Source organism: Salvelinus alpinus, chromosome 6 (genome assembly GCF_045679555.1).
Source record: "Salvelinus alpinus chromosome 6, SLU_Salpinus.1, whole genome shotgun sequence".
Lineage (NCBI taxonomy): Eukaryota > Metazoa > Chordata > Actinopteri > Salmoniformes > Salmonidae > Salvelinus > Salvelinus alpinus.
This window is the reverse complement of record NC_092091.1, coordinates 40,207,903-40,233,150: the sequence shown is the minus strand read 5'-3', so window position 1 is coordinate 40,233,150 and position 25,248 is coordinate 40,207,903. Positions and strand designations below refer to the sequence as shown.

Below are 25,248 nucleotides of genomic sequence, written 5' to 3'. Positions count from 1 at the left end.
GCGGGCCAGTCAAGTTCTTCCACACTGATCTCGACAAACCATTTTTGTTTGGACCTTTCTTTGTGCACGGGGTCATTGTCATGCTGAAACAGGAAAGGGCCTACCCCAAACGGTTGCCACAAAGACTCTCTCCAGATATACTGTCTCCATCCATACAGCCAGCTGGGTTCTCGCTGCATCACTCAGACAGGAATAAAGAACTATCCGGGACAAAGAATGTGGTGGTGTATGTTTCATGATTAACTACTCATGGTTTGATTCTGATAACGTACAAGTCATTTTGTTCACCCAACCTAGAATACCTCATAATCAAATGCCTACCGTATTACTTCCCAAGAGAATTCTCTTCGGTAATAGTCACAGCCACGTATATTGCCCCTCAAGCCGATACCATGACAGTCCTCAAGGAACTACACCGGACTTTGTGCAAACTGGAAAACACATATCCTGAGGCCGCATTTATTGTAGCTGGGGATTTTAACAAAGCAAATTTGAGGAAAACGCAACTGAAGTTCTACCAACACATTGACTGTAGTTCTCGAGCTGCTAAAATGCTCAACCACTGTTACTCCCTCTTCCGGGATGCCTACAAGGCCCTCCCCCGCCCTCCCTTTGGCAAATCAAATCACGACTCCGATAGGCAGAATCTCAAACAGGAAGCACCCGTGCTAAGATCTATTCAATGCTGGTCTGACCAATCGGAATCCAAGCTTCAAGATTGTTTCGATCACGGGATATGTTCCGGGTAGCCTCTGAGAATAACATGGACGTATACACGGACACAGTGACCTAGATCATCAGGAAGTGTATAGGGGATGTTGTTCCCGCTGTGAATATTAAAACCTACCCAAACCAGAAACCGTGGATAGATGGCAGCATTTGTGCAAAACTGAAAGCTCGAACATCCACATTTAACCATGGCAAGGTGACTGGGATTATGGATGAATACAAACAGTGTAGTTATTCCTCCGTAAGGCAATCAAACAGGCAAACCGTCAGTACAGAGACAAAGTGGAGTTGCAATTCAGCGGCTCAGACACGAGACGTATGTGGCAGGGTCTACAGACAACCACGGATTACAAATGAAAACCAGCCACGTTGGGAACACTGACGTCTTCCTCCCAGACAAGCTAAACCCCTTTTCATACTTTGAGGATAACACAGTACCACTAACGCAGCCCGCTTACAAGGACTGTGGGATCTCGTTCTCCGTGGCTGACGTGAGTAAGACATTTAAGCGTCACCTCTACCTCTACCTTACCTGACACCCTAGACCCACTTCAACTTGCTTACCGACCCAATAGATCCACAGTAGATGCATTCGCCATTGCACTGCACAGTGGCCTATCCCATCTGGACAAGAGGAATACCTATGTAAGAATTCTGTTCATTGACTATCGCTCAGCCTTCAACAGCAGAGTACACTTCAAGCTCATCATTAAGCTCGGGGCCCTGGGTCTGAAACCCGCCCTGTGCTACTGGGTCCTGGACTTTCTGACAGGCTGCCCCAGGAGGTGACGGTAAGAAACAACACCTCTACTTTGTTTATCCTCAACACAGGGGCCCCACAAGGGTGCGTGCTCAACCCCCTCCTGTACTCCCAGTTCACCCATGACTGCATGGCCTTGCACGCCTCCAACTCAATCATCAAGTTTGCAGACGACTCAATAGTAGTAGGCCTGATTACCAACAATGACAAGACAGCCTACCGGGAACAAAAGAGCTGACTGTGGCCTGCAGAGGGAGCACGCCCCTATCCACATTGATGGGACCGCAGTGGAGAAGGTAAAAAGCTTCAAATTCCTCGGCGTACACATAATTGACAGTCTGAAATGGTCCACCCACACAGATAGCCGGTAAGAAGGTGCAACAGCACCTATTCAAACTCAGGAGGCTGAAGAAATGTGGCTTGGCCCCTAAGACCCCCATAAACTTTTACATATGCACAATTGAGGGCATCCTATTGGGCTGTATCGCCGTCTGGTATGGTACCTGCACCGCCCGCAACCATAGGGCTCTCCAGAGGGTGGTGCAGTCTGCACGACGCATCACCGGGGGCACACTGCCTGCCCTCCAGGACACCTACAGGACACCTATGTCATAGGGAGGCCAAAAAGATCATCAAGGACATGAACCACCCGAGCCACTGCCTATTCCCTCTTCTACCATCCAGAAGGCGAGGTCAGTACAGGTGCATCAAAGCTGGGACAGAGAAACTGAAAAACATCTATCTCAAGGCCATCAGACTGCTAAACAGCCATCACTAACAAAGAGAGGCTGCTGCCAACATACAGACTCAAGTCTCTGGCCACTTTAATAAATGGACTTAAGGGTTGCAGTGATTTCACTTGCTGTTGTAGCTGACGTGTACATCAGCATACATAGACACGCAGGCTTTACTCAGAGCCAGTGGAATGTCATTAGTAAAGATTGAAAAAAGTAATGGGCCTAGACAGCTGCCCTGGGGAATACCTGACTCTAGCTGGACTCTACCTGGATTATGTTGGAGAGGCTTCCATTATTAAAGAACACCCTCTCTGTGCTGTTAGACAGTTAACTCTCGATCCACAACATAGCAGGGAATGTAAAGTCCTAACACATACGTTTTTCCAGCAGCAGATTATGATCGGAAATGTCAAAAGCTGCACTGAAGTCTAACAAAACTGCTCAAACAATCTTTTTATTATCAATTTCTCTCAGCTAATCATCAGTCATTTGTGCAAGTATTGTCCGTTCATGTTGAATACCCTTCCCTATAAGCGTACTGAAAATCTGTTGTTAATTTGTTTACTGTAAAAGAGCTTTGTATTTAGTCAAACACCATTTCTTCTAAAAGTTTACTAAGGGTCGGTAACAACCTGATTGGTCGGTTGTTTGAGCCAGTAAAGAGTGTTTGCTATTCTTAGGTAGCGGGAATGAGTTTTGTTTCCGTCCAGGAACATACTTTCCTATAGGCTTAGATTGAAGAGATAATAGGAGTGGCAATATCGTCCGCTATCATCCATAGTAATTTCCCATCCAATTTGTCAGACCTAGTTGGCTTATCATTGTTGATAGACAACAATAATTTGTTCATCTCTTCCACACTCCTTTTACGGAATTCAAAATTACAATGCTTTCTTTCATAATTTGGTCAGTTATGCATGGAGGTAAGGTACATAATTTGTTGTTGGCATGTCATGGCCTAAATTGACTAATCTTACCAATGAAAAAATCATTAAATTAGTTGGCAATATCGGTGTGTTTTGTGATGAATGAGGCATCTGATTCAATGAATGATGGAGTCGAGTTTGTCTTTTTTGCCCCAAATTTCATTTAAGGTGCTCCAAACCTTTTTACTATCATGCATTATAGAATTTATATTGGTTTCATAGTACAGTTTCTTCTTATTTTTGTTAAGTTTCTCAATTGACAGTATGTTTGCCAATCGGCTGTGCAGCCAGACATACAGTACGAGTCAAAAGTTTGGATACAACTACTCATTCAAGGGTTTCTCTTTATTTTTACTATTTCCTACATTGTAAAATAATAGTGAAGACATTGAAACAATGAAGTAACCAAAAAAGTGCTAAACAAATACAAATATATTTTAGATTCTTCATAGTAGCCACCCTTTGCCTTGATGACAGCTTTTGCACAATCTTGACATTCTCTCAACCAGCTTCACCTGGAAGGCTTTCCAGCAGTCTTTAAGGAGTTCCCACAAATGCTGAGCACTTGTTGGCTGCTTTTCTATCACTCTGCAGTCCAACTCATATCAAACCATATCACTTGGGTTGAGGTCGGGTAATTGTGGAGGTCAAGTCATCTGTTGCAGCACTCCATCCCTCTCCTTTTTGGTCAAATAGCCCTTACACAGCCTTGAGTCATTGTCCTGTTGAAAATCAAATGATAGTCCCACTAAGCGCAAACCAGATGGGATGGCGTATTCGCTACAGAATTCCGTGGTAGCCATGTTGGTTAATAAGTGTGCCTTGAATTCTAAATAAATCACTGACAGTATTACTAGCAAAGCAACCCCAAAACACACACCCTCCTCCATGCTTCACAAAAATCAAACATTTGGACAAATCGAACCAAAGAACAGATTTCCACCGGTTTAATGTCCATTGCTCGTGTTTCTTGGCCCAAGCAAGTTTCTTCTTATTATTGGTGTCCTTTATTATCATCATTTTTTTCTTTATTTAACCTTTATTTAACCAGGTAGGCCAGTTGAGAACAAGTTCTCATTTACAACTGCGACCTGTCCAAGAAAAAGCAAAGCAGTGTGACAATAACAGCAACACAGAGTTACATATAAACAAACGTACAGTCAATAACACAAAAGAAAAATAGAGAAATGGTAGGCAATAAAGGTAGGCAATAAATAGGCCCTAGAGGTGAGTGATAGATGTGATAGATGTGCAGATGATGATGTGCAAGTAGAGATACTGGGGTGCAAAGGAGCAAGAGGGTAAGTAATAATATGGGGAAGAGGTAGTCGGGTGTGCTGTTTACAGATCGGCTGTGTACAGGTACAGTGATCGGTAAGCTGCTCAGACAGCTGATGCTTAAAGTTAGAGAGGGAGATATAAGACTACAGCTTTAGAGATTTTTGAAATTCGTTCCAGTCATTGGCATCAGAGAACTGGAAGGAAAGGCGGCCAAATAAGTGTTGGCTTTAGGGATGACCAGTGCAATATACCTGCTGGAGCGTGTGCTACGGGTGGGTGTTGCTATGGTGACCAGTGAGCTGAGATAAGGCGGTGCTTTACTTAGAAAATACTTATCGATGACCTGGAGCCATTGGGTTTGGCGACGGATATGTAGTGAGGGCCAGCCAACGAGAGCATACAGGTCGCAGTGGTGGGTAGTATATGGGGCTTTGGTAATAAAACAGATGGCACTGTGATAGACTACATCCATTTTGCTGAGTAGAGTGTTGGGGGCTATTTTGTAAATGACATCGCCAAAGTCAAGGATCAGTAGGATAGTCAGTTTTACGAAGGTATGTTTGGTGGCATGAGTGAAGGAGGCTTTATTGCAAAGTAGGAAGCCGATTCTAGATTTAATTTTGGATTGGAGATGCTTAATATGAGTCTGGAAGGAGAGTCTAACCAGGCACCTAGGTATTTTTAGTTGTCCACATATTCTAGGTCAGAACTGTCCAGAGTGTTGATGCTAGTTGTGCAAGAGGGTGCGGGCAGCAATCGGTTGAAGAGCATGCACTTAGTTTTCTTAGTATTTAAAAGCAGTTGGAGGCCACGGAAGGAATGTTGTATGGCGTTGAAGCTCATTTGGAGGTTTGTTTGCACAGTGTCCAAAGACGGGCCAGATGTATACAGAATGGTGTCGTCTTCGTAGTGGTGGATCAGAGAATCACCAGCAGCTAGAGCAACATCATTGATATATACAGAGAAAAGAGTTGGCCCGAGAATTTAACCCCGTGGCACCCCCATAGGGACTGCCAGAGGTCCGGACAACAGACCCTCCGATTTGACACACTGAACTCTATCTGAGAGGTAGTTGGTGAACCAGGCGAGGCAGTCATTTGAGAAGCCAAATCAAATCAAATCAAATCAAATTTTATTAGTCACATACACATGGTTAGCAGATGTTAATGCGAGTGTAGCGAAATGCTTGTGCTTCTAGTTCCGACAATGCAGTAATAACCAACAAGTAATCTAACCTAACAATTCCACAACTACTACCTTATACACACACACAAGTGTAAAGGGATAAAGAATATGTACATAAAGATATATGAATGAGTGGTGGTACAGAACGGCATGGCAAGATGCAGTAGATGGTATAGAGTACGGTATATACATATGAGATGAGTACTGTAGGGTATGTAAACATAAAGTGGCATAGTTTAAAGTGGCTAGTGGTACATGTATTACATAAAGATGGCAAGATGCAGTAGATGATATAGAGTACAGTATATACATATGAGATGGGTAATGTAGGGTATGTAAACATTATATTAAGTGGCATTGTTTAAAGCGGCTAGTGGTACATTTTTACATAATTTCCATCAATTCCCATTTTTAAAGTGGCTGGAGTTGAGTCAGTATGTTGGCAGCGGCCGCTAAATGTTAGTGGTGGCTGTTTAACAGTCTGATGGCCTTGCGATAGAAGCTGTTTTTCAGTCTCTCGGTCCCTGCTTTGATGCACCTGTACTGACCTCGCCTTCTGGATGATAGCGGGGTGAACAGGCAGTGGCTTGGGTGGTTGTTGTCCTTGATGATCTTTATGGCCTTCCTGTGACATCGGGTGGTGTAGGTGTCCTGGAGGGCAGGTAGTTTGCCCCCGGTGATGCGTTCTGCAGACCTCACTACCCTCTGGAGAGCCTTACGGTTGTGGGCGGAGCAGTTGCCGTACCAGGCGGTGATACAGCCCGACAGGATGCTCTCGATTGTGCATCTGTAGAAGTTTGTGAGTGCTTTTGGTGACAAGCCGAATTTCTTCAGCCTCCTGAGGTTGAAGAGGCGCTGCTGCGCCTTCTTCACAACGCTGTCTGTGTGGGTGGACCAATTCAGTTTGTCCGTGATGTGTACACCGAGGAACTTAAAACTTTCCACCTTCTCCACTACTGACCCGTCGATGTGGATAGGGGGGTGCTCCCTCTGCTGTTTCCTGAAGTCCACAATCATCTCCTTTGTTTTGTTGACGTTGAGTGTGAGGTTATTTTCCTCACACCACACTCCGAGGGCCCTCACCTCCTCCCTGTAGGCCGTCTCGTCGTTGTTGGTAATCAAGCCTACCACTGTAGTGTCATCCGCAAACTTGATGATTGAGTTGGAGGCGTGCATGGCCACGCAGTCGTGGGTGAACAGGGAGTACAGGAGAGGGCTCAGAACGCACCCTTGTGGGGCCCCAGTGTTGAGGATCAGCGGGGTGGAGATGTTGTTACCTACCCTCACCACCTGGGGGCGGCCCGTCAGGAAGTCCAGGACCCAGTTGCACAGGGCGGGGTCGAGACCCAGGGTCTCGAGCTTGATGACGAGTTTGGAGGGTACTATGGTGTTAAATGCTGAGCTGTAATCGATGAACAGCATTCTCACATGGGTATTCCTCTTGTCCAGATGGGTTAGGGCAGTGTGCAGTGTGGTTGCGATTGCGTCGTCTGTGGACCTATTGGGTCGGTAAGCAAATTGGAGTGGGTCTAGGGTGTCCGGTAGGGTGGAGGTGATATGGTCCTTGACTAGTCTCTCAAAGCACTTCATGATGACGGAAGTGAGTGCTACGGGGCGGTAGTCGTTTAGCTCAGTTACCTTAGCTTTCTTGGGAACAGGAACAATGGTGGCCCTCTTGAAGCATGTGGGAACAGCAGACTGGGATAAGGATTGATTGAATATGTCCGTAAACACACCAGCCAGCTGGTCTGCGCATGCTCTGAGGACGCGGCTGGGAATGCCGTCTGGGCCTGCAGCCTTGCGAGGGTTAACACGTTTAAATGTTTTACTCACCTCGGCTGCAGTGAAGGAGAGCCCGCAGGTTTTGGTAGGGGGCCGTGTCAGTGGCACTGTATTGTCCTCAAAGCGGGCAAAAAAGTTGTTTAGCCTGTCTGGGAGCAAGACCTCCTGGTCCGCGACGGGGCTGGTTTTCTTTTTGTAATCCGTGATTGACTCTAGACCCTGCCACATACCTCTTGTGTCTGAGCTGTTGAATTGCGACTCGATTTTGTCTCTGTACTGGGACTTAGCCTGTTTGATTGCCTTGCGGAGAGAATAGCTACACTGTTTGTATTCGGTCATGCTTCCGGTCACCTTGCCCTGGTTAAAAGCAGTGGTTCGCGCTTTCAGTTTCAATAGCCACAGCTATTGATTCTGCTGATTAGAATGCGGTGATTGACAGAGTCGAAAGCCTTGGCCAGGTCGATGAAGACAGCTGCACAGTACTTTATTTTATCGATGACGGTTATGATATCGTTTAGGACCTTGAGCGTAGCTGAGGTACACCCATGAACAGCTCAGAAACCAGATTGCATAGTGGAGAAGGTACGGTGGGATTCTAAATGGTCGTTGATCTGTTTATTAACTTGGCTTTCGAAGATTTTAGAAAGGCAGGGCAGGATGGATATAGGTCTATAACAGTTTGGGTCTAGGGTGTCTTCCCCTTTGAAGAGGGGGATGACTATGGCAGCTTTCCAATCTTTGGGGATCTCAGACAATACTAAAGAGAGGTTGAATATGCTAGTAATAGGGGTTGCAACAATTTCGGCTGATCATTTTAGAAAAAGAGGGTCCAGATTGTCTAGCCCAGCTGCTTTGTAGGGATCCAGATTTTGCAGTTCTTTCAGAACATCAGCTGTCTGGTTTTGGGTGAAGGAGAAGCGGGGGAGGGGGGTTTGGAAAGTTGCTGGAGGTGGCTGAGATGTTGGCCGGGGCAGGGATCCAGGTGGAGAGCATGGCCAGCCGTGGAAAAATACTTATTGAAATGATCGATTATCGTAGATTTATTGGTGGTGACAGTGTTTCCTATCCTCAGTGAAGTGGGCAGCTGGGAGGAGGTGCTCTTATTCTCCATGGACTTTACAGTGTCCCAGAACTTTTTGGAATTAGTGCTACAAGAAGGGCCTAGCTCAAGGCTAGCTCCAGGTTAACTGGTGCTTGCTTCGGGACAGAAACCCCTCGGACGGTTACGTCGGTAGACCATTCGTGATGGATCGTCTTGGCTCCGTGTCGGCAGCAAAGGGTCCAGGCCAATTGGCAAAATAGGTAATTGAAGCCCGGGGATTGCTTGATGGAATCTCTTCGGCTAGCTGGGAGATGGGCCTAGTTTGAGGCTAGCTCCAGGCTAACTACTAGCTAGTTGCTAGTTAGCTGGCTAGCTGCTGAAGGGGGTTCCAGTTCAAACGTGTAAAAATAGCAGATCCATACCACATTGGGTGAGGCGGGTTGCAGGAGAGTATGTTCAGTCCGTAGATGGAAAATGATATTTAAAAAAAATAATACAAATATATACGAAGAAAAACAATATATACAAGGGATGGGACAAGACAATCAAAACAGACATCCCCACTGCTACGCTATCTTGGAAGAGGGCGTAGTGGTTTCTTTGCCGCAATTCGACCATGAAGGCCTGATTCAAGCATTCTCCTGAACAGTTGATGTTGAGATGTGTCTGTTACTTGAACTATGAAGAATTTATTCGGGCTGCAATTTCTGAAGCTGGTAACTCTAATGAACATACGCTGCACAGCGGTAACTCTGGGTCTTCCTTTCCTGTTGCGATCCTCATGAGAACCAGTTTCATCATAGCGCTCATAAAACTTTCAAAGGTCTTCAAATTTTCTGGATTGACTGACCTTCATGTCTTAAAGTATTGATGGACTGTGGTTTCTCTTTGCTTATTTGAGCTGTTCTTGCCATAATATGGACTTGGTCTTTCACCAAATAGGGCTATCTTCTGCATACCACCCCTGCCTTGTCACAACACAACTGATTGGCTCAAACGCATTAAGAAGGAAAGAAATTCCCCAAATTCATTTTTAACAAGACACACCTGTTAATTGAAATGCATTCAAGGTGACTGGTGCGGCAGGTAGCCTTGCAGGTAGGAGCGTTGTGCCAGTAACCGAAGGTTTGCTGGATCGAATCTCCGACCCAACCTGACAAGGTAAAAATCTGTCCTTCTGCCCCTGAGCAAGGCAGTTAACCCACTGTTCCCCGGGCACCGATGACGTGGATGCCGATTATGGCATACCCCCGCACCTCTCTGATTCAGAGGGGTTGGGTTAAACGCGGAATACACATTTCAGTTGAATGCATTCATTTGTACAACTTACTTGGTATCCCCCTTTCCCTTACCTCATGAAGCTGGTTGAGAGAATGCCAAGAGTGTTCAATGCTGTTATCAAGGCAAAGGGTGGCTACTTTGAAGAATCTCAAATATACAATATATTTTGATTTGTTTAACACTTTTTTTGGTTACTACATGATTCCATGTGTTATTTCATAGTTTTGATGTCTTCACTATTATTCTACAATGTAGAACATAGTAAAAATAAAGAAAAACCCTGGAATGAGTAGGTGTGTCCAAACTTTTGACTGGTATTGTATGTTTGAGCTGATAGTGCAGGATGAGCTGCACACAGTAGACTTCCTACTTACTGGGCCTAACCACCTCAGTGCTAACAGTATATCTCGTGTGTGTGTGTGTGTGTGTGTGTGTGTGTGTGTGTGTGTGTGTGTGTGTGTGTGTGTGTGTGTGTGTGTGTGTGTGTGTGTGTGTGTGTGTGTGTGTGTGTGTGTGTGTGTGTGTGTGTGTGTGTGTGTGTGTGTGTGTGTGTGTGTGTGTCAGTAAATATGTGTTTATCTGCGCTCTCTTTTTCTGTCTTTTGGTTTCTGTAGTTTTTCTGTTTTTATTGTTTCTCTTTTTCTGTCTTTCTTTTCCCGTTCCTCTCTGTGCTTATATTGTGTTATCTCCCTCCATTCTGAGGTTCTGTGAGAGCACCCTTCTCTCTCTCTCCCCCTCTCTCTTGCAGACCCCTGGTATTTACACATGGCTTCTGGAATGTTTCTTGTGTGGTTGGCCCTTCTCTCTCTCTCTCCCTTCTCCCTCTCTCTTTTTTCCTTCTCTCTCACTCCCTCTCTCTGTTACTCTCTCTCTCGCTCCCTCTCTGTTACTCTCTCTCTCGCTCCCTCTCTCTGTTACTCTCTCTCTCGCTCCCTCTCTCTGTTACTCTCTCTCTCGCTCCCTCTCTCTGTTACTCTCTCTCTCGCTCCCTCTCTCTGTTACTCTCTCTCTCGCTCCCTCTCTCTGTTACTCTCTCTCTCGCTCCCTCTCTCTGTTACTCTCTCTCTCGCTCCCTCTCTCTGTTACTCTCTCTCTCTCGCTCGCTCCCTCTGTTACTCTCCCTCTCTCTGTTACTCTCTCTCTCGCTCCCTCTCTCTGTTACTCTCTCTCTCGCTCCCTCTCTCTGTTACTCTCTCTCGCTCTCTCACTCTCTCTCTCTCTCTCGCTCCCTCTCTCTGTTACTCTCTCTCTCGCTCCCTCTCTCTGTGACTCTCTTTCTCTCTCGCTCCCTCCCTCTGTTACTCTCTCTCTCGCTCCCTCTCTCTGTTACTCTCTCCTGTTTGCGTTAGTGTTATTATCTACTCTACTCTTCAGTCTTCCCATAACTCTCTCTGGTTTCTCAAATTCCAGTGAGTAGGTAAAGCTTTCAGGCCAAATAAAACAGAGAGGGGGACAGGGGAAGCTGATTTAAAACACAACAGAGAAGAGGATAGTGGAAGTTCATTTAAAGGGACGCGCCTGCTAGTTTGTCTTCTGTGCAGGTGAATGCTTTAGAGTCTAGCTAGCCCCTGAGAGGTCCCGAGAGGAACAATGGGGGAGAAGGTGCTAATGGGGGTATTGTGCACTATTAATTTTGATGAATAACTTCCAGATAGGATGAGAATAATGAGACCTGTGTGTGCGCGCGAGGTCTCTCTCTCTCTCTGTGTCTCTGTGTGATCCAGTGAATAGCTGTCAGACTGGGCCTCTAAGTGTGTGTGTGTGTAGGGGAGCTAACGAGAGCACATTCCTGTGGTCAATAGGGAGTTTTGTGGATGCTAGTGCCTTCGTTCCTGCATAGTGTGAATGTATGTTTGAGAGAGGGAGAGAGAGAGGTATGTGTGAATGTTTGCTTGCTTTTTAGTGTGTGTGTATGTACGCTTGCCTGAATATGTGTGTATGCGTGCAGGAATGTGTATACATACATGCGTGTGTGTGTTTGGGGTTCGGCAAGAATCATGCCCATGGTTCGTTGCCATCTAGAAGTGGTACTACATGGTTCTGTCCTAACTGAGGAGTCTTTGTCCTCTGTGTGTCAGACTGTCAAGGCCAGACAGCAGGGAGAGAGGAGGAACACACGCCAGGGGAAAAAGGAGAGTAAAATACTAAGAGTAGAGAAAAGAGGAGAGGAAAAGACTAACAGTCAGTTTCCCAGACAGAGATTAAAATTAGTCCTGGACTAAGAAGTCCCTAAAAAACCTTGATTTGAATACACCAATGGTAACACCTTATTATCTTACCTAATTTCTTAAGTAACATAGTAGTACCATGGTACATTTTGTAAGGGCTGTGTCACTCACTCACAGTCACAGTAACCAACACACACAGCACAACACGTGCTAGAGCGTCACCTCGCGCTACCTCTACCTCACGCTTTATCAGCTACGGTTAGTAAAGTAGCTTAAAGAAATTAAGTAGCAGTTCCTAATGTTTGGTATACTCAGCGTATGTTCTTGGCCACAAATAAATATCTGGTGGCACTGCTGAGACATTAATGAGATCCAGACCAAACGGTTGAATGTTCAAATCCCAAGAGCATTTATGCACACTCAATCAAGTACCCCACTGGTACTTTTTCATTGGTGTCAGATAATCGTACAATTATTAACTTAACTCTGAGCAACGTTTAGCAGTGCATAAATGTATTCTTGCCAATACATTGGTGGACGATCTGTGTCATGGCCATAGACCTGGTGGCCTAACAGGAAATTCAGGTTGCTGGCATCCCCCTTACGGAACAACCACATATCACATGTGAAATTTCATGTGAAATTCGAATGTGACATTTCACATGTGAATTCATTTGTGTTTTTGCTAAATGCTTTAGTCACTCAAAAGGCTATTTTACATGGGAATCAGAATGACTGTTCAGGACCTTTAAAACCACCATACCATTTTATTACTTTACATATAATGGTTTGGGATGGTTTAGGACTATCTGGGACCATCACATGACATCCTGACGACTGTAAATCTGCAACAGTTTACTAACCAAAGTCCTTACAGTAATGTATTGTAAAGTCAGCATGTTACTGTAGTTAGGTGTTCAAGTAATAAGCTGTAAATGTGTGTTATAGATTGTTTTACATTGTAGCTAGCCAGTTACTAGCTATCACCAGTATATAGTTATAGCGCTGACGTAATCCACTGAAAACTTCTGATGGCGCATGAAGCCGGAAGCATTTCAATTTGAAGCACGCGATATTGGTGAATGGGGCTGAATGGCACCAAAAGATTGTTAAGGATTATGGTGAAAGTGGCCGTAACTAGCAAAGGATTATGGTCAATGTAGTCGCTTTCATCCTTGCTGAGAGAGTCAACAGGGAACCTCCGATCCTAGCCTGCTGGACAGACAAACGGCCAATGTAGTAGTCAGAATAGATCACTATTTAATTACATTTATTTATTTGTAGCAGACTTTAAAATAATTCACTGTGGGGATTGAACTTGATCATAATAAACACATTTCAGAGCCCAAAAGTCCAAAAATATTGTCGTACATAGGCTTTCTAGGGCAGACCAGAGCTTTTTCCAGCAGAGCTTGTGACTTCAATCTCCAGACCAGACATTGGGGGCCTGCACCAAACCAGATGAAAGCGGAAACATTCAGGTATCTTTGCCTTAGATGATTAATGGAAACCACAAATTATATTTGCTGACACGGTGCAGTCAAATTTTGGAACAAGTAGACTACCTAGCAATGTAAACCACTCCCTTCCATGAACCCACCGGTTACAAGGCGGTACTTATTTAAATAAGGCCCGAGGGGGGTGGCCAATATACCATTGCTAAGGGCTGTTCTTAGGCACGACGCATCGTGGAGTGCCTGGATACAGCCATTAGCCGTGGTATATTGGCCATATACCACAAACCCCTGAGGTGCCTTATTGCTATTATAAACTGGTTACTGAAGTAAATAGAGCAGTAAAACAAATGTTTTGTCATACCCATGGTATACGGTCTCATATACCACGGCTGTCAGCCAATCAGTATTCTGGGCTGGAACCACCCAGTTTATAATTAAGCAATAATGCACGAGGGGGTGTGGTACTGTATATAACCAATATACCACGTCTAAGGGCTGTTCATACGCACGACGCAATGCGGTGTTGCTGGATACAGCCCTTAGCCGTGGTATATTGGCCATATACCACAAACCCCCGAGGTGTCTTATTGCTATTATAAACTGGTTGCCAACATAATTAGAGCAGTAAAAATAAATGTTTTGTCATATCGGTGGTATACCACGGCTGTCAGCCAATCAGCATTGAGGGCTCGAAACACACAGTTTATAAGTTTATAACTTATAGATTATAACTTATACCGTGGTATAGTCTGAATCATGGAAATGTACCATGGTTTTAGCTTTGAAGTATGATGACACTGCCATGCACCTAAATAATACCATGGTATTGCCTCATTTTACCATGGTATAGATGTGGATCATGGAAATACCATTGCTTCAACCTGCATTATACATTCTACCATGTTAACGTACAATTATGATAAATGGTACCAAAAATTATCATATGGTACCATCTTTATTAATTGTGCGTTACCATAGTACAATGGCAGAATAATGTACCCCACAAGGTCAAAAGAGGTTGGTTGGTATTATGTTGATAATTTGTTATACCAGTATGGGCAAGTGTCTGATAAAGTCAGGTCCTAGTTTGTCTGTAACAGCAAAGAAAAAGGGAAATACAGTGGTTGCTCCACTAAAAGTTTTGTGATTGTGCTGCGGCACTTGAGGTAGTTTGTGGTTTAGTACGGTACCCTGCGTCACTACTTCACTGCTCCAGACCAGCGCAAGGGGGAGTTAGAGCACTGATTATGTTTTTGGGTCCCAAGGCGCTAATATGTCACTAACTGACAATGAATGGGAGACATAAACCTAAATAGAAATTGATAATTGTGCATGACTTCAGTATTACTTACTAAACTGTTGTTACACTAAGGTTTTTATTCTAAGAGAAACTTAGACTACAATTAGAGGTGTGGAAATGTTAGGATTACTTTTGCTCTTACTGTAGTACTGTAGCCTACTCCCAACCAGTCACATTGTACAGTGCCTGAGTGGCACAGCGGTCTAAGACACTGCATCGCAGTGCAAGCTGTGTGGCTACAGATGCTGGTTCAATACCTGTGCTGGCCTCAACTGGGAAACCCAAAAGATGATTGTAGGTTTTTGGTTTCTCTCCCTTTAAAAACAGTAATAAATCATTCAAAACAACAAACGGGCTGTATTTACAAATTACTAACAATGTCTCACCCCATCTTCAAGAATGGCCTTTTCTCGCTCATTTTACGTTATTTGAAAACGAAATCATCTCCAAAATATTGTTATTTTTTAAACAAAGCAATTATTATTGTTATTGTTATTATTAATAATAATTTAGAATGATATAAAAGCCGCTTTGTCACGCCCTGACCATAGAGAGCTTTTTATTCTCTATGTTGGTCAGGTCGGGGTGTGTCTAGGGTGGGACATCGAGGTGATTATATTTCTATGTTGGCCTGGTATGGTTCCCAATCAGAGGCAGCTGTTTATCGTTGTCTCTGATTGGGGATCATATTTAGGCAGCCATTTCCCCTTTGTGCTTTGTGGGATCTTGACTATGTATAGTTGCCTGTGAGCACTATAGCAGCTTCACGCTTCGGTTTGCATTTATTGTTTTCTTTGAGTTTCACTTCAAAATAAAGAGGATGGAACCATACCATGCTGCATCTTGGTCCACTCATTGTAACGATTGTGACACCCTTGGATATTCTCACAGACATATTTTTAACCCTGTTATTAGTAGGACAATATACACTGCTCAAAAAATAAAGGGAACACTTAAACAACACAATGTAACTCCAAGTCAATCACACTTCTGTGAAATCAAACTGTCCACTTAGGAAGCAACACTGATTGACAATACATTTCACATGCTGTTGTGCAAATGGAATAGATAAAAGGTGGAAATTATAGGCAATTAGCAAGACACCCCCAATAAAGGAGTGGTTCTGCAGGTGGTGACCACAGACCACTTCTCAGTTCCTATGCTTCCTGACTGATGTTTAGGTCACTTTTGAATGCTGGCGGTGCTTTCACTCTAGTGGTAGCATGAGACGGAGTCTACAACCCACACAAGTGGCTCAGGTAGTGCAGCTCATTCAGGATGGCACAATGCGAGCTGTGACAAGAAGGTTTGCTGTGTCTGTCAGCGTAGTGTCCAGAGCATGGAGGCGCTACCAGGAGACAGGCCAGTACATCAGGAGACGTGGAGGAGGCCGTAGGAGGGCAACAACCCAGCAGCAGGACCGCTACCTCCGCCTTTGTGCAAGGAAGAGCACTGCCAGAGCCCTGCAAAATGACCTCCAGCAGGCCACAGGTCAATAGGGGGGCGCTGTTTTCACTTTGGAAAAAATTGTGCCCAATTTAAACGGCCTCGTACTCTGTTCTAGATCATACAATATGCATATTATTATTACTATTGGATAGAAAACACTCTGAAGTTTCTAAAACTGTTTGAATTATATCTGTGAGTAAAACAGAACTAATTTGGCAGCAAACTTCCATACAGGAAGTGAAAAATCTGAAAACGAGGCTCTGTTTCAGGGCCTGCCTATTCAACTGGCTTTTATTTATCGATATGTATGCACTTCATATGCCTTCCACTAGATGTCAACAGGCAGTGGAAGGTGGAATGGGGTGTCTAGCTTGATCTGAGGCCGAACAAGAGCTTTTGGAGTGACAGTTCCGGTATTTTCTTTGTCTTCGACGGCGCGCAAGGGACCTCGACATTGTCTTCTGAAAAGCGTTCGGTATACACGGCGAATATCTCCGGCTCTGATTTTATTTGATACATATGATAATAACATCATAAAGTAGGTTTTTTCAACGTTTATTGGGACTTTTGGAGTTTTCCGTTCTTTGCGCCAAGAGAGGATGGGAATGTTAGCAACCTTGGCTAGCATTGTGGCGCGAATTCGACAGAAGAAATGGACATTCTAAAACCAAACAACGATTTATTCTGGAAATAGGACTCCTTGTATAACATTCTGATGGAAGCTCAGCCAAAGTAAGACAACATTTATGATGTTATTTCGTATTTCTGTGTAATATGTTGATGCCTATTCTCCGCCGTGTTGGTGAGCGCTGTCTCACAATAACCCAAGCTGTATGTTGTGGTAAAGTTATTTTTAAAAATCTAACACAGCGGTTGCATTAAGAACCAGTGTATCTTTCATTTGCCATACAACAAGTATTTTTTAGTAAAGTTTATGATGACTTCTTTGGTCAGATTAGGTGAGTGTCCAAAATATCTCCGGACATTCTGGGGAAATGTTGCTACGTATTCACAATGTATAACCACGATTTGCAGCTCTAAATATGCACATTTTCGAACAAAACATAAATGTATTGTATAACATGATGTTATAAGACTGTCATCTGATGAAGTTGTCCAAAGGTTAGTGATTAATTTTATATCTATTGCTGGTTTTTGCGAAAGCTACCTTTGCGGTGAATAAATGCGTTTGTGTGTTTGGCTATTGTGGTAAGCTAATATAATTCTATATTGTGTTTTCGCTGTAAAACACTTAAAAAATTGGAAATATTGGCTGGATTCACAAGATGTTTATCTTTCATTTGCTGTACACCATGTATTTTTCATAAATGTTTTATGATGAGGATTTAAGTATTTCACGTTGCTCTCTGTAATTATTCTGGCTGCTTTGGTGCTATTTTTGATGGTGGCTGCAATGTAAAACTATGATTTATACCTCAAATATGCACATTTTCGAACAAAACATAAATGTATTGTATAACATGTTATAAGACTGTCATCTGATGAAGTTGTTTCTTGGTTAGTGACTAATTTTATCTCTATTTTGTCGGTTTTGTGAAAGCTACCTATGCGGTGGAAACATGGTGAAAATATGCGGTTGTGTGTTTGGCTATTGTGGTTAGCTAATAGAAATACATATTGTGTTTTCGCTGTAAAACATTTTAAAAATCGGAAATGATGGCTGGATTCACAAGATGTTTATCTTTCATTTGCTCTATTGGACTTGTGATTTCATGAAAATTATATTATATGATATCCCTGTGCTAGTCAGCTTTTTTGATGAGGAGGATCCCGGATCCGGGAGGGTGATGAAGTAGAGGTTAATTTGGGCACTATTTTTCCCAAAGTGGAAATGGCGCCCCCTATTTCCTTAAGCGGAGTGTAATGATATTATTTTTATTTTTATATGATGTTCTGATAGTTGAATTAATTTATTCAAGTCTGTTAGCATGGAAGCTAACGTTGTCTAAAGTTAGCTTCAGTCAAGCTAACCGTTCATCATGGCGACAAGCCCAAGGAACATTCACACAGTGTAAACAAAGGGAGTCATTGTAACTTGCTGTTTCTTGTGATATGTTGTGTCATTGAAATTGCAAGATTATGTTATAATGCTTGTATTGCATTATAATGGTTGTTTTATTCGACAGAATAGAGTATTCTGTTAACTATTGTGTGTGTGTGTGTTCTACTGAGGATGGGCCTCTATGAGATAACACTGACAGAGGAGATTTACCACGTCTTTGGGAGATAAAACATTAAGTGCATTCCAGAGAACATGAGGTAATGTTTGTGCTCTACCGTACCAGGAACGAGATTAGAACCTCGTCTTAGGGGCCAAACTGAACGATAATGTATAATGAATGCTATCTGGCTACGGGATACTCCTTTCTCATTTATAAAGTCTTCCTTTGTGAACTGTTCCTGTGGTTTGTGGTTTGTTATGTCGACTAGGGGGTGGATCTTTGCTATAAAAGATCTCAGTAGCCGTTGTTTTGCCACTCTCAACGGTTCATTAGAAATAGTGAATCATTGAAAGTCATTGCTATTGCAAAGCTCTTATTATTAAAGATGTAGTTTAAGTATAACTCTGACTAGTGTGTGAAGTTTGTCTCTCCTCATTTGGTAATACAGAAATTTACCACCACAGTTGAGAATTACATGATGAAAATGTATATATGCGATAATATGCTAATTAATACCTTTTAACACATTTTCTTTTTTATATGTTGGCTATTTAAAATGATATAACAGTAGCCAAGTGAGTTGAATGATTGAGAGCCAACTAAAATGGTATTGAAGGGAGATACACAAATTATTTTCAATCTTCAATGTTTGACTCCCTTCATTCTTCTAACCATACCATATCCAGGTCCAAAGGTTTTAGAAGGTCCAGTACACTTTGCTATGCAGAGCGAGTAGTCAATGTTTCATTATGTGAGTACCATAAATAACTACATTTGTGGTCACTTTACCCGGAAAATGCTGGGACACAGACCATCATAATACATTGTAAACAACTACCATGCTTTCATGTTTCACTACATGCTAAATGAGGGAGACCCAGGGACGTGGGGCAACAGCCCCCACCCGGGGTTGGCCACTGCGGGATACCGCTGATCATTTTACAGTATTTTTAACCAAAGGCACCTGGGAACCCAAGCTCAACTAGCTATCCTGCTGCTCTGAGAGCAAAACTGTACTGTGTATAGGCATTTTTCACTCCAGAGACATTCCAAACGTGCTCCTGGTGACCGAATGTAATCCCATGTGCAGATCGGTGCGATAGCTCCTGGGGCCCTTGGGGATGGGCTGGGGGTTCATGGATGTGTTGGGTGAGACCGGGGGGCAACAGCCTACATTTTTCGTTGGCCACTGGGGGGGGGGGGGGGGGGGGGCTCCACGCTCCACAGAGTCCTGGGCACATATCCACAAAGCATCTCAGAAAAGGTCTTAGGAATCGTGTTAAAAATAACTCCTAGCTCAGAGTAGGTTTAAGGATGTTAAGACGGATGTAAAATCAACTCGTTCAAGTTTATCTCAGCAGGTAATCAAGACAGTTTGAGGTACTGCAAAGAAAAGATAGTGATGACACTCGTTGACATTGTCCTAAATTGGGGAATAACCAATCGTGATGAGGCATCACCAGCTGTGAACTCCCCGACACGATCACTTTGCCTACTCTTAATTATTGCCTAACATGTTGACATGCATAACGTTTTATTAACCAATTCTGATGGTTGTTAATGAAAGCGGATTTTTTGGAATAATTACCATTATATCAACACAATCGTCACTCCCATTTAACAGCTCTAAATCGCATTGGCACAGTAGGCATCAAGCCTCTTGCCGATAATGTTGCATACAACGTTTGAAAAGTCAATCATTTTCATCGAACACAATCAAAGTTAACATAAGCCCTAGATGCCTTCATTTGCCAAACTTATAGACATGCCCAATTTAGACATCTTTTTTTACAACGTGATGTTGCGCTCCAAATGGATAACTTGAAATAACATGACGTAGGTAATAAATAATCAAAAGAAAAACGTATTTATTTATTAGCCTAGTGGTTACAAGTATTTAAGCATATCATGTCAAATAGGCCTTGTGAAATCAATGTCAAAAGCGCAAGAGTTGCATGTAGGTCTCGATTATTTATTGATGATCATATAGAAATATCAACACGTTCTTTTATCAACTCCAAAGCAATTGGTTGTGGCCCAGGAACCACTGACTGGCTGATTTCTTTTTTTAATTATCGAGAAACCTGCTGGTAACTCTAAGCTCATGAGGTTCCCTAAATATTCCTAACTATCTGTCGACTTGGTGTGACTCTTATGACTAAAGAGGGTTCACGCATAGCTTTTATTTTTTCCCATAAGAGTAGGAGTAAAATGTCTCTATTTTCAGCACAATTATTTTATTCTGAGACGCTTTATGGATACGGGCCAAGCTTTCGCTCCAGAGACTATCTGATATAGCTCCAGGTGAGCTGGGGTTCCATGGCCGGGTTGGGTGAGACACCCTAGTAGGGGCCAACAGCTCCCACCTGAGGTCGGCCACTGAGGGACGCCAATGGTAGTTTTAGCCCATTTGGGAACCCAATACAAATCAATGCGAGCGCTCCAGACACTAAGTCCAAACGTGCAACTGGTGACCGAACGGCTTAACATGTGCAGATAGGGGGGATAGCTCTAGGGGCCCTCTGGGGTGGGCTGAGGGTTCATGGCTGGGTTGGGGAAGGTCCAGGGAGGGCCAAGGAGGGCTGGGGCCCAACCCAGGGCATCTGCTCTGCCCCCCAGAAGGACAGTGTCACTCACCCAGTCACCCAGCCCAAGCCCCAGCTCTAGGCCTCTGCCAGCCCTCCACACCAGAGGCCCAGTAGGCCCCCCAAAAAATAGGGACAGAGCAGCCAACCTCCACAGAGGCTGCCTACTCTGCCCCCTGAAATACAGTGTCACTCACACACCTATTCACATGAGCCTTCTCCCTGGGGCCTACCTGACCTTCAGGTCGGCCCCCACTGAACTGGTAACCTCTGCTGCACTCGAGGCACCTCATGTCTGGGCCTCACACCTGCCTACCTGCCCTCTCCCTGGGCCTTAGAGTTAAGCTTAATCTCAACCATGGAACTCCACACACTAAATCCAGACTTCCAGGCCTCTAGGCCTACATTCCCTTCCCTGCCTGCCTGCCCTCTCCCTGGGCCTAAGTTCTTTACGCTCCCTACCCAGGCCAACACCTCTCTCTCTGGGCATCACCCATCACCGCATCCCGGCCAGGGTCAGCCACCTCCACAACCTCGCCCACCAGGCGAACCGGGGCACCTGCACTTAAGTACCTCTCTCCCAGCCACTAAGACCTCTATAGCCCCGTTGTCAGCAACCACCAGCACCTGGTGACCCAAACGCACTCTGTGCACCTGGTAACCTCAAACAGACAGCACCCTACACGCTGAAGGAGGCTGCAAAGTGAAAGATCTGTGTATGCTATCCCTGCTATTCCTGATGCAGTGATTATTTTTACTTATTAAGCTTTATGCGAGAACTTTTGAGTGTGGACCCATCAGACTTTTTTATTCACCTGGTAACCTATAACAGACTCTGTGCACCTGGTAACCTGCTAGCTTTCCCCACTCAATGCTCCAGCTTTGCAGCTGCCCCCCTATCCCCGGAACCAGAGCCCCAGAGTGCTATGTTTGTTATGTTTTTTCCCTCACTTCCTGTAATGTCCCAGCGTCACCCTGTGGATGTCAGGGGGACTCACTACTGATCACCGTAGGTCCACCACACCGCTCCGTTTGCTTACTATTGCTTACCAGAGTCCCAGATCTCTCGTCCCACCACCACTCTGCTGCATCGGCCGCTCCGACAATTGCTCACTCTCGCTTACTGGCGGCATCCCAGCACTCACCATCGGCACCGGCCACATCCCACCACCACTCTGCTGCATCTGCCGCTTCCCGCCACCACCACCACCACTCTGCTGCATACTCCGCTTCAAAATTACATCAAACCAGCCACTAGGGGCAACGCTGAGCATTATTACCATCAAGAAAGCTTGGGTTTTGACAGGGATGGTGGATGGGCGTAAGCAGCAAGCGCCAGCTCTGAGGGTCGTGTGTTTGTTCCCAGTGCTCGGCACTTGTTTTAATTTTTTTGGTTTTAACCCTATCCCAAACCTTAACCCTTAATTAACCATTCGCAATTAATGCCTAAACTTAACTGTGGAGTTGTTTTTGCTTTAACCTTATCCCAAACCTTAACCCGTATCTTAACCATTCAGAATGACTGCCTAAACCTAACCTTTAAACATCGGACGTTTATGGACAAAAGTCAGATTCTGCAGTGAGATTCTGAGAGCTTATTGATGTGTGTATGTGTTAGAGCCCTGCACGGGCATGAATTTTAAGCCCTACCTTTACCCACGATGTTCAAGTCCTACCGTATCCATAGCAAGGGCTTCGCTTGGGTTGCTTTGCTCAATGAAGAGACATGAAAGAGCAGTTAGCTGCTAGTTACTTTTCGTCACTCAAAACTCCAGGAACAATATTGTTTTCTGTGAAATAATCTCTCCTGTTTTATATTTGAGGTTACATGAGGTTGAAGCACTTCTGACTCCATGTTATGATCATAGTCAGATATGACTGTACTGCGCGACAGAGCATGCGCAAATGGCTCAGCTTCAAAATGTTAGCGATCAATTTAGTGATACACAAGCCTTGCCCGTACCCTAGTTAATGTTGAAAAAACAGGCCCTACCCTGCCTTAACCCTATGTATAATGTCAGGGTGCGTCGGGCTCGTGTCAGGTACCAGAGATCTAGTGTGTGTGTATGTGCCTATGTGTGTGTGTGTGGCTGTTTGTGTGTGTGCGCGTGTGTGTGACTGCATCATGGAATGTGATTGCTGTAGTTAGAGAACGGCAGTGACATCAGCTCCTCTTGACTATTGACCTTTAACCTCTAAAGTTTAAGGCCTGTGTCTGATGCTCTTCGAACTCAGAGGGATCAGCACGGGGTCAACGGTCTACACAAGGCTAAGGGCCGAAACGTGTTGCTCTTACTTTTAACAATAACGAAGCACTTTTATCAACTTCCACTGCCCTCCAAGAGTTGTTGTAATTCCTTTCACTTCAGTTTGTTCCTTAATTAATGCAGTTTGGTTGGAAAGTGTGGTAGCGGCAGTGTTTCCTTCCCCAATACTCCAGACAGAAAGAGGGGATATACTGTAGGTAGAGAGATAGATGGATGTGATATTAGGTTGTATCGACAGTTGTGCTTATCTCGACAGAAGTTCTCCTTTAACATGTTAACCGTCTTAGGAATACGTGGGACGCACAGGTGTATGTAAACTTCCGACTTCAACTGTACATGCACTCTCATACACACAGTCGGACGTCCCCAGGCAAGATTGGCACCAGCTTTTAGTTTACATTGAAGATGTAGGGTAAGGTCACCATAAACATATAGAAAGCTTGCATCCCAAATGTCCTCCTATTCCCTATATAGTGCACTACTTTTGACCAGGGTGTGTGTGTGTGTGTGTGTTTGTGTGTGTGTGTGTGTGTGTGTGTGTGTGTGTGTGTGTGTGTGTGTGTGTGTGTGTGTGTGTGTGTGTGTGTGTGTGTGTGTGTGTGTGTGTGTGTGTGTGTGTGTGTGTGTGTGTGTGTGTGTGTGTGTGTGTGTGTGTGTGTGTGTGTGTGTGTGTATGTAATCTAGTACTGGAGATGACAAGAGGGGGTTTAATTCAGCCTAAATTCCTCAACATCAAGTCAATGGAGAAGAGGGGGAGAGAGAGGGATGAAAGAATAGGAGAGAAGGATTAAAGAGAGAGAGAGAGCGCAAGAGAGAGATAGAAAGAGAGGAGAGAGAGGTGGGGAGAGTGGGAGGGGGCTGTAGTGGATACAAGGAGGTCTTTATGATGGCTACATTTTTTCTTCATTACTCAACATGACTCACACTGCTTCTCCTGCCTGAAGGGGCTTGTTTGTGGGATCTTTGGGGAATGACATCAAATGTTCAGTCTTTAAATTAAATAGGTTACCTTGCACCATGACAGTCCCAGTCTTGTAGAGGTTGAATGTTATCATGGTGCTGTCAGGGTTGTCTGTCTCTTTTACTTTCACCCATAGTGAGAGCAGCCTGCTGAGCGCCATACATTGGCTGGTCAGTGAGAAAGATGAAATTACTCACATCGCCGTTTTTGTACAGGTCTGTGAAAAGGGTTTCTGGCCTCCCCTTTAGTAGTTTCTGTTTAAAAGCTTTCCTTGTTGTGTCATTTTTTGGCCTCTGGAGGGTAGAGAATGGACTCAGCGCTGAGGGAACACTTGGTGCCTGTGGGCTCTGCTGCTGCTGCTCTGCTGCTGCTGCACCGTTGCCACGGCAACCGTTTTAGTTTGTCTGCTTATGTTGCTAGCTTACTCTAATTTAGCTAAAAGAAATCTTCAAAAATAGTGAAAAATCTTTACACACACAAAAAAAAACTATGTTTAAGGTTAGAGTGCGTGCTGCTTTTTGGTTTATTCACTCAGTTTGGTCATTTGATGTAGTTGTGTTAACTGCACTTGCTAGGTTTGTTCTAGCTCAATTTTTAGCTTGCTGGCTAGGTTTTTGTTGTGTAGCTAGTTAAGGAGAGTATAAAACTACTTCATTTGAGGAGCAATGTAAAAAAAAATATATATTCCGATTGAATAGAGTTGTTGTTCATCATATCTTGTTTGGAATTATTTTTAGATTGGAGATGTTCATCTCATTTTAAAAAGAGATAAATCAGGAGCTCATGCTGAGCATGTCTGTAGCGCTCTCTCTCTCTCGACAGAACATATGGCTGTAGTACAGAGGTAATAGACAGGATCTGGTGAGAACTCACAAAGAGCAGTGTGTAAGAAAACATCTCATGGACTGTGAATATGAGACTTGCTACACTGAGATAAATTAGAAGCAAACGTATTTTGGAAGTGGGGAACTGAACAGGTTATGTTAAAGGATGACCTTCATACAAACCTCCAGTCACATACTGCACTGTATGCACCATAGAGCTGCATGGGCAGCTATTCAGCGTCTCAAAGATAAGAGATGAGCTCTCTAGTAGCCTAGTATGCACCTACCTGTAATGTTAAAGGGGAAGCCATGCCACAGTCTTAAAGGGATG

General features: G+C 44.1%; 1 protein-coding gene across 1 annotated transcript in view; it reads left to right on the top strand.

Moving 5' to 3' along the window:
* Positions 1-25,248, top strand: part of LOC139578683 (tensin-3-like) — a 70,238-nt gene that overhangs the window by 25,817 nt on the left and 19,173 nt on the right. The window lies entirely within an intron of this gene.